Raw genomic sequence first — 8,777 nt, 5'->3', positions numbered from 1 at the left:
ATGCAAACAGTGGATTTATTAAACAATAGGTTCATATTTTAATAAATTTATGCAACAGGTTTAAATCAGTAGATTACCGGAAGGTGGTTATGGTCTTGTTATTTATAGGTTTAGTGAATTTAATGAAACATGGAGTTATCCGATGTGTTCTGAGGGGGGAGTTTTTATTTATTTATATTTTTTTTCAGGACTGAGGAAAATCCCCTACAGTATATGTTAAGGGACAGTAGGAGACAACGTATCAATTTTAAAAAAAAAATAGATACCTGGAATAAAATATCACTGCTTACTTATATGAAGTAAGGGATTATATTGACAAATGAGTGAAATATGACATTAAGAAGGGTGACAGGAACACTATACGGGGAAACAGATATTTCCTATGTTCTTGATTATATTTTACATTTTGGCCATTTGGCAAACGCTCTTATCTGGGGCGACTTACAGTTCGTGATTGTATATATTTTCATACTGTAAAGAAAGGAACAATCCTACGAGATAATGTCTGGCATAAGGATAAATTATTTAACTGATTAAAGTCACTGTTTTGATATGCGGAAATATTGACACATGGGTAAAACAATGCGTCAATAGGGGGGATAGGTTAGATGGTAGAGCAGGTTAGGAAACACCTTGTGGCCTAAGGTATAATGAATTACAATATATATATATATATATATATATATATATATATATATATATATATATATTAAAGTGTTTGGAAGACCTTACAGAATGCCACAGTTGGCAGGACCAGAACAGGCAGACATAGAACTAGAGAATACACTAGCAGAACACATGAGAAAATTGTTCATTAACCATACCCGTATGTCTAAGAATTTGTGTCCTACAGGAAAATTAAAGGAGAAGGTGATTCATAGTATATAACCTGGAGACTGGGTGTGGATCCAATCATTGAGGAAAAAGGATTGAAAGCAGCCACGCTGGGAGGGACCATACCAAGTCCTATTGGTAACTGCCTTCGCTATAAGAATAGCTGAGAGAGCCACTTGGGTCCACATTACCCACTGCAAAAAGGTAGGCCCACATACCAACACTGTTAAACACACACAGAGTTAAAGAGAAGAACTGACCCACTAGGGTTCGGGGGTAAACTCTGTTAGCGAAGAAACCCTACCCCGACCTTTCATCACTGTGGGGTGTTTATAGAGGTGTGGGAATGGGGAAGTACCAGGCAGGTGGGTCAGGGACAGGATTGGGATGGCGGTTTTTGGGATTTTGGGGGACTCTGAGCTGCATCATCTTGTTAACCATATTATGGATTAATCCAGGTCAACCTAAACAGGGAAATGATGCACTGATTCGATCTCGTAGAAATACTGAAACCAAGAAAGACTATTGGGGGAATGATTATTTTATAGTTAAAGTCAGTTTATGACAAGAGGGGGGATCCAAGATACCATTCGACTTCTCCCATGAAGAGATAGGAGGTTTTGTGGGCTTTGGTAAGAAGGGGGCGTGTACAAGAAAGTTAGGTCCTAGAAGGTATGGTAAATACATTTGCACTGGGGAACGCTCATGTCTTTGGGCAAGGGTGTTTAAACATACCGGGGGAACATACTATGAGAATGGAATGGACGCAGTACACCGATGGAGAATTAAACAAACCCATGATAAATGTAAAATGGAACTGGTGATAACGGTAAAGTCAATTATGCAAGATGACATAGCAAGGAACTATTGGGTCTGTGTTGACGATGTTGGGACAAATACATGTGTGAGGCTAATTTTTCAGGAGAGAAATTAATCTTCCACCCCCGAGACAGAACAGCAGGTAGATCTAATGTTATCACCAGAGGTATCAAAAACGAGTCTAATACCCCTTGGAAGGACCTCAGAAGGAATCCTAAATAGCACTAAACCACCAAGGGTATAATATTTCCTCTTGCAGGAAATGAACCCAGGAGAAGTAGAACGAATTTCAAATGAGAACTTCTGGGTAAGGTGGATGAACTACACAGCTAGGGTGTTGGGTCAAAATAATTGTTATGCCTGTTCAACAGGTAGGCCAACCCTTCTAACTGCACCTATGCCTCAGACCATGTTCTCTTGGGTGATAGATTTGGGATCAAACCAAACCTCACCTAATTGTTCTGATATTAAAATAACCACTCTTTAAAAGGATAATACTAAGGCACCCCAATTCACCATGACCCCCAGAGATTATCAATGTTATAGACACCAAAGTAATGCGAATCACAGATCAAATTGGAGAAGGGTTTACAACAACGTTTTTCTGGTGGGTTAGAATTGAGAAAAATGTTGACTGGATTAATTACATCTATTACAAAGGTTTGTTAATTAGACAAGGGATGCAGTTAAGGGAATTTCAGACCAACTATCCGCCACCTCACTCATGACCTGACAGAATAGTTTGGCTCTCGATATGCTTTTAGCAGAGAAGGGCGGATTTACAAGATGGTGGGAGGTCATTGTTGTATGTTTATCCCCAACAATACAGCCCCAAATGGTACAGTAACTAGAGCACTGGCAGGTCTCACTGCATTAAGTAAAGAATTGGCTGAGAACTGGGGGGTGAATACATCAATGACTGGTTGGTTTGATAACATGTTTGGAAAATGGAAAGCTATTGTTGCAACTATTCTGGATGCAGCTATAGCTTCTATGGGTATGCTTGTTCTTTGTGGATGTTGTCTTATTCCCTGTGTCCGAGGGTTGGTGAGCAAGGCGTTGGAGAATGCAGTTTCCCAACAGATGGTGAGATACGACCCAATCCCGGACTCCGACCTAAGGAATGAAGAATATGACCCGCCAGGCTTGGTGGAGGACGACGACAATTCAGATAGTTTGAGACTGGATTAAACTTTTCTTAGTTCTAATGTGTGAAGATTGCAGTGAAAATCTAATGAAGAACTGTGACTGGATGTTTTGCTAGAACTATAAATCTCTAGTTTAAAAGTAATTGCAATGATTTTCTGTGTAATAAAGTGTGGATAATTTAGTCAAAGGGTGGATTGATATAGAAATTAAAATATATACAGGTTAAAAGTAATGACTAAATGTTCCACCCTTAAATATAGTTGTGAAATGTTCTTGTTTTAAGTATGATTAGTACTTTCTTAGTAGTGACTAATCATTATACTCCGAAACTGTGTGAGATGTGTTAGAATCTACTACCTGGTAATGTGTGAGTGTAGGACCAGTAAAGATTATTACATTGTGTTACTATTTAGCAATGTGAGTAGGAGTTAGACGGACGGCGAAGAAGAAGGAGAACTGTTAAACATGGTGCAGAATATTGTGAGAACGTCGATAACTGAGGAATGCAGGGAGTAGACTATGATAAGAAAATGTATGTGTGTATATGTGTGTGTATGTGTGTATATGTGTGTGTATGTGTGTGTGTGTGTGTGTGTATGTATGTGTGTGTGTGTATGTGTGTGTGTGTGTGAACTGATGGTCAGGAGAGCAGTTTTAAAGTGGAAAACTACAGCCCGCCTACAGAGGGGTGGGATTTTCGTATGACGTGTGCGTATAAAAATATTGTACAACCATTTTGTGGCAGAATTCTCAATTAATAAAGGCCTGACTATGCAGACTGGGACTCTGTCCATTTCTTGATCCAAAAGCCTTACAACCTTTTGGGAGACGCACAGAGACACTGAAATAGTTAGTTAATAAATTCTCTTAACAACTATGAAACCACACACTAGTGCAGACTTTGATATTACCGGACGGAATTGATATGGTGAAAAGTATGTGCGGGGAGACAGAGGCACAGAAACTTGCATCAATACCTTTGTCAGATAACACTGTTAAACAAATAATTTATGATATTGTTAGCAATCAAGAGGAAACTCTGACTGAACGACTCAAACTACCCAGCTTATGCTCTCCAAATGGATGTTAACTGTGAGGGCCAAGATGCCCATGCATTGACTTTTGTTCCCTATACCTGTCGAGGGATGCTATTCACGGCGACATATTGTTCTGTCTCACAATTCCCAAGCGTGAAACGGCACAGGCGATGTTCAGTGTGCTGCTGGCAATATTGACGAAAAACAGATTCCATGGGATCGAATGCTGGGCTATTGCACAGATGGGGCTCCATCTATGGCGGGACGGCGGGCAGGCCTCTGCACTCTAGTTATGAATGTGTCTCCCTCTGCCATATGGACGCATTGGATCATGCGTATAATGACAGAAGAGAAGCTGCATGTATCTAATTATAGACGTTGACTAACAAATAACCTACCAAAATTTCAGAAATTATAAGCAGAAACATAGGCCTATCTAAATCAGGCTAAACAAATCCTGTACCCACTGTCCAAAAATTGTTATGCCATCTCTGACTGTAGTCTACAGGCATTTTCTATATTAGCGGGTTAGGGTCGGGTGTAGGCCTCAGATTTGCACTTTATCACATACACTGAGTGTACTAAACACAGTGGTGGAAAAAGTACCCAATTGTCATACTTGAGTAAAAGTAAAGATACATACAGTTGAAGTCTGAAGTTTACACTTAGGTTGGAGTCATTAAAACTTGTTTTTCAACCACTCCACAAATTTCTTGTTAACAAACTATAGTTTTGTCAAGTCGATTAGGACATCTACTTTGTGCATGACACAAGTAATTTTTCCAACAATTGTTTACAGACAGATTATTTCACTTGTAATTCACTGTATCACAATTCCAGTGGGTCAGAAGTTTACATACACAAAGTTGACTTTGCCTTTAAACAGCTTGGAAAATTCCAAAAAATGATGTCATGACTTTAGAAGCTTCTGATAGGCTAATTGACATCATTTGAGTCAATTGGAGGTGTACCTGTGGATGTATTTCAAGGCCTACCTTCTAACTCAGTACCCCTTTGCTTGACATCATGGGAAAATCAAAAGAAATCAGCCAAAACCTCAGAAAGAAAATTGTAGACCGCAAATCTGGTTCATCCTTGGGAGTACCACGTTCATCTGTACAAACAATAGTACGCAAGTATAAACACCATGGGACCACACAGCCGTCATACCGCTCAGGAAGGAGACGCGTTCTGTCTCCTAGAGATGAATGTACTTTGGTGCGAAAAGTGCAAATCAATCCCAGAACAACAGCAAAGGACCTTGTGAAGATGCTGGAGGAAACAGGTACAAAAGTATCTATATCCACAGTAGAACGAATCCTGTATCGACATAACTTGAAAGGCCGCTCAGCAAGGAAGAAGCCACTGCTCCAAAACCGCCATAAAAAAGCCAGACTACAGTTTGCAACTGCACATGGGGACAAAGATTGTACTTTTTGGAGAAATGTTCTCTGGTCTGATGAAACAAAAATAGAACTGTTTGGCCATAATGACCATCGTTATGTTTGGAGGAAAAAGGGGCTGCTTGCAAGCCGAAGAACACCATCCCAACCGTGAAGCACAGGGGTGGCAGCATCATGCTCTGGGGGTGCTTTGCTGCAGGAGGGACTGGTGCCTTCACAAAATAGATGGCATCATGAGGAAGGAAAATTATGTGGATATATTGAAGCAACATCTCAAGACATCAGTCAGGAAGTTAAAGCTTGGTTGCAAATGGGTCTTCCAAATGGACAATGACCCCAAGCATACTTCCAAAGTTGTGGCAAAATGGCTTAAGGACAACAAAGTGAAGGTATTGGAGTGGCCATCACAAAGCCGTGACCTCAATCCTATAGAAAATGTGTGGGCAGAACTGAAAAAGCGTGTGAGAGCAAGGAGGCCTACAAACTTGACTCAGTTAAACCAGCTCTGTCAGGAATGGGCCAAAATTCACCCAACTTATTGTGGGAAGCTTGTGGAAGGCTACCCGAAACGTTTGACCCAAGATAAACAATTTAAAGGCAATGCTACCAAATACTAATTGAGTGTATGTAAACTTCAGACCCACTAGGAATGTGATGAAATAAATAAAAGCTGAAATAAATTATTCTCTCTACTATTATTCTGACATTTCACATTCTTAAAAAAAAGTGGTGATCCTAACTGACCTAAGACAGGGAATTTTGACTAGGATTAAATGTCAGGAATTGTGAAAAACTGAGTTTAAATGTATTTGGCTAAGGTGTATGTAAACTTCTGACTTCAACTGTATCTTAATAGAAAATGACTCAAGTAAAAGTGAAAGTAACCCAGTAAAATACTATTTGTCTAAAAGTATTTGGTTTTAAATATACTTAATATCAAAAGTAAAAGTATAAATCATTTCAAATTGCTCATATTGAGCAAACCAGACAGCACAATTGTATTTTCTTTTTATTTACGGATAGCCAGGGGCACTCCAACACTCAGACACATTTACAAACAAAGCATTTGTGTTTAGTGTGTCCGCCAGATCAGAGGCAGTAAACAGCAAATTGGCCAGTGTTGATTTTTCAGTATAACATTCCTAGTGTTGATTCAGGAGTTAAATTCACTCTGTAAGAATCAGTCCCATTAAAACTATGCCCATCATTATCATATTTCCCAGCATGCTCTACTGCAGGTAGATATTTTTAGGATTGTTTTAATATCTGTGTTTTTGCATTGATTATTTGATTAATCTTATGCTACACAAACACAAATAAAATACATTTTTCTAAACTTATCCAATCAGTTAGTTAGATTTATTGCACCCGTTACTGAAATGGTTGTTCCAGTTTAAATTGTTTAGGTAGTCTTCTTATCAACCCTGACAGTCATTCTGAATGCAGGTTGCGGGTGAATAAAATTTCAAATTCCTAACTCTGGCTGGATTCCAAAAGGAAATAAACATCACTTTGCAAGCCAGCATAATGTGACTTGCAGGCCTGATGTGGCCTGTAAACTAGGAGTTTCCTAACACCACTGTGATAGGGTAAAACTAGGCCATCAAAGTAAGGCCATATGATATACAGTATGTATTGTCATAGAGTTTTATGATAGCGTTCACCAAGGTACTCACGTGGTGAAAGCCACAGGCCTTTTAAAGGAAATAATTAAATAAGCATGTCTCTGTCACTAACAAATACAGTCATGGGTGGTAACTACAATTCCCTCGAAAATAAAAGGCACCCTGGGAAATATGCAAATTAAGCTTTACACCATACAGTGTTAAAACAACTCCAAAGAATGATTTACTGTAACACTACAGGTGTTAATTTCTTACACTGAGAAAGTGTAACAGATTCAGCTCTAAGCAAAGTGAGTCGAGTTTACTCTAAATCAAGTTTTATGTTTTACACTGTAGGTGTTGCGTATTACTCTACAGTAGAGCTATGCAAACACTAGAGTCAAGTTCATTTGAACACTTTGAGAGCTGAATGGGGAACACTGCAACAGAGTTAAATCTTTAACACTTTCAAATGTGTTATTTTAACACCAGTTCAGTGGGACTCATACTGTATGTTCACTGAAAATAGTGTACATTTAACACTTTCAGAGTTAATGGTACACCATTGATTTAGCTGTGTGGGGATGACCAGGGATGTTCTCTTGATAAGTGTGTGAATTTGACAATTTTCCTGTCCTGCTAAGCATTCAAAATGTAACAAGTATTTTTGGGTGTCAGGGAAAATGAATGGAGTAAAAAGTACAGTACCAGTCAAAAGTTTGGGCACACCTACTCATTCCAGGGTTTTTCTTTATTTTTACTATTTTCTACATTGTAGAATAATAGTGAAGACATCAAAACTATGATATAACACATATAGAATCATGTAGTAACAAAACAAGTGTTAAACAAATATGTATTTCAGATTCTTCAAAGTAGCCACCCTTTGCCTTGATGACAGCTTTGCACACTCTTGGCATTCTCTCAACCAGCTTCACCTGGAATGCTTTTCCAACAGTCTTGAAGGAGCAGGTGTGTTTTGGGTCATTGTCCTGTTGAAAAACATATGATAGTTCCACTAAGGGCAAACCAGTTACAGTCATCTATACTCTAGATAACATGAAAACAGCCTAATAACCAGCTCTGCTAGGGCGAGTAAAATGGTCAGAGTGAGTTGTAAACTCATTTGTGTCTGGAAGCAGCCAGCAAGCTAGCCTACTTTAGCCAGTTAGCTTGGGTGCTTGACTGCCGTTGTGGGGTCAGAACGCTCGGATCAACCCTACTCATAGGCCAGAGCATCCAGTGTGAGCTCTGAATTTACGAACAGACAATCGGACAACGTTCTGAATTTATGAACGCCCATAGCGCACTCTGAGCGCACTCTGGCACTCCAGAGTGAATATATGAACACACCCCAGGTGTTGTTCATAAAAAAGTTGAAAGCTATCCCTTATTGATGTCACCGGTTAAATCCACTTCAATCAGTGTAGATGAAGTGAAGGAGACAGGTTAATTAAGGATTTTTAAGCCTTGAATTGAGACATGCATTTTGTATGTGTGCCATTCAGAGGGTGAATGGGCAAGACAAAATATTTAAGTGACTTTGAATGGGGTATGGTAGTAGGTGCCAGGCGCACTGGTTTGAGTGTGTCAAGAACTGCAACACTGCTGTGACAGTTTCCCGTTTGTATTAAGAATGGTTCACCACCCAAAGGACTGTGGGAAGCATTGGCGTCAACATGGGCCAGCGTCCCTGTGGAATGCTTTTGACACCTTGTGGAGTCCATGCCCCGACGAATTGAGGCTGTTCTGAGGGAAAAGGGTGTTTTGTACACTCAGTGTATAGTCGGGCGGTTGCCCGCACACCACTAACACACACACGCAGGTTGTCTGAAGTCACTGTAGGTTCACTGTCTGTGTGACCCACCCACCCTGTGCCCCTCTCATTATCCTCATCCTTAGGAGGTGGTAGTGAAATTATTGTTTCAGTT

The sequence above is a fragment of the Coregonus clupeaformis genome, chromosome 33 (assembly GCF_020615455.1).
Source record: "Coregonus clupeaformis isolate EN_2021a chromosome 33, ASM2061545v1, whole genome shotgun sequence".
In the NCBI taxonomy this organism is placed as follows: domain Eukaryota; kingdom Metazoa; phylum Chordata; class Actinopteri; order Salmoniformes; family Salmonidae; genus Coregonus; species Coregonus clupeaformis.
Note: the sequence above shows the minus strand (reverse complement) of the source record.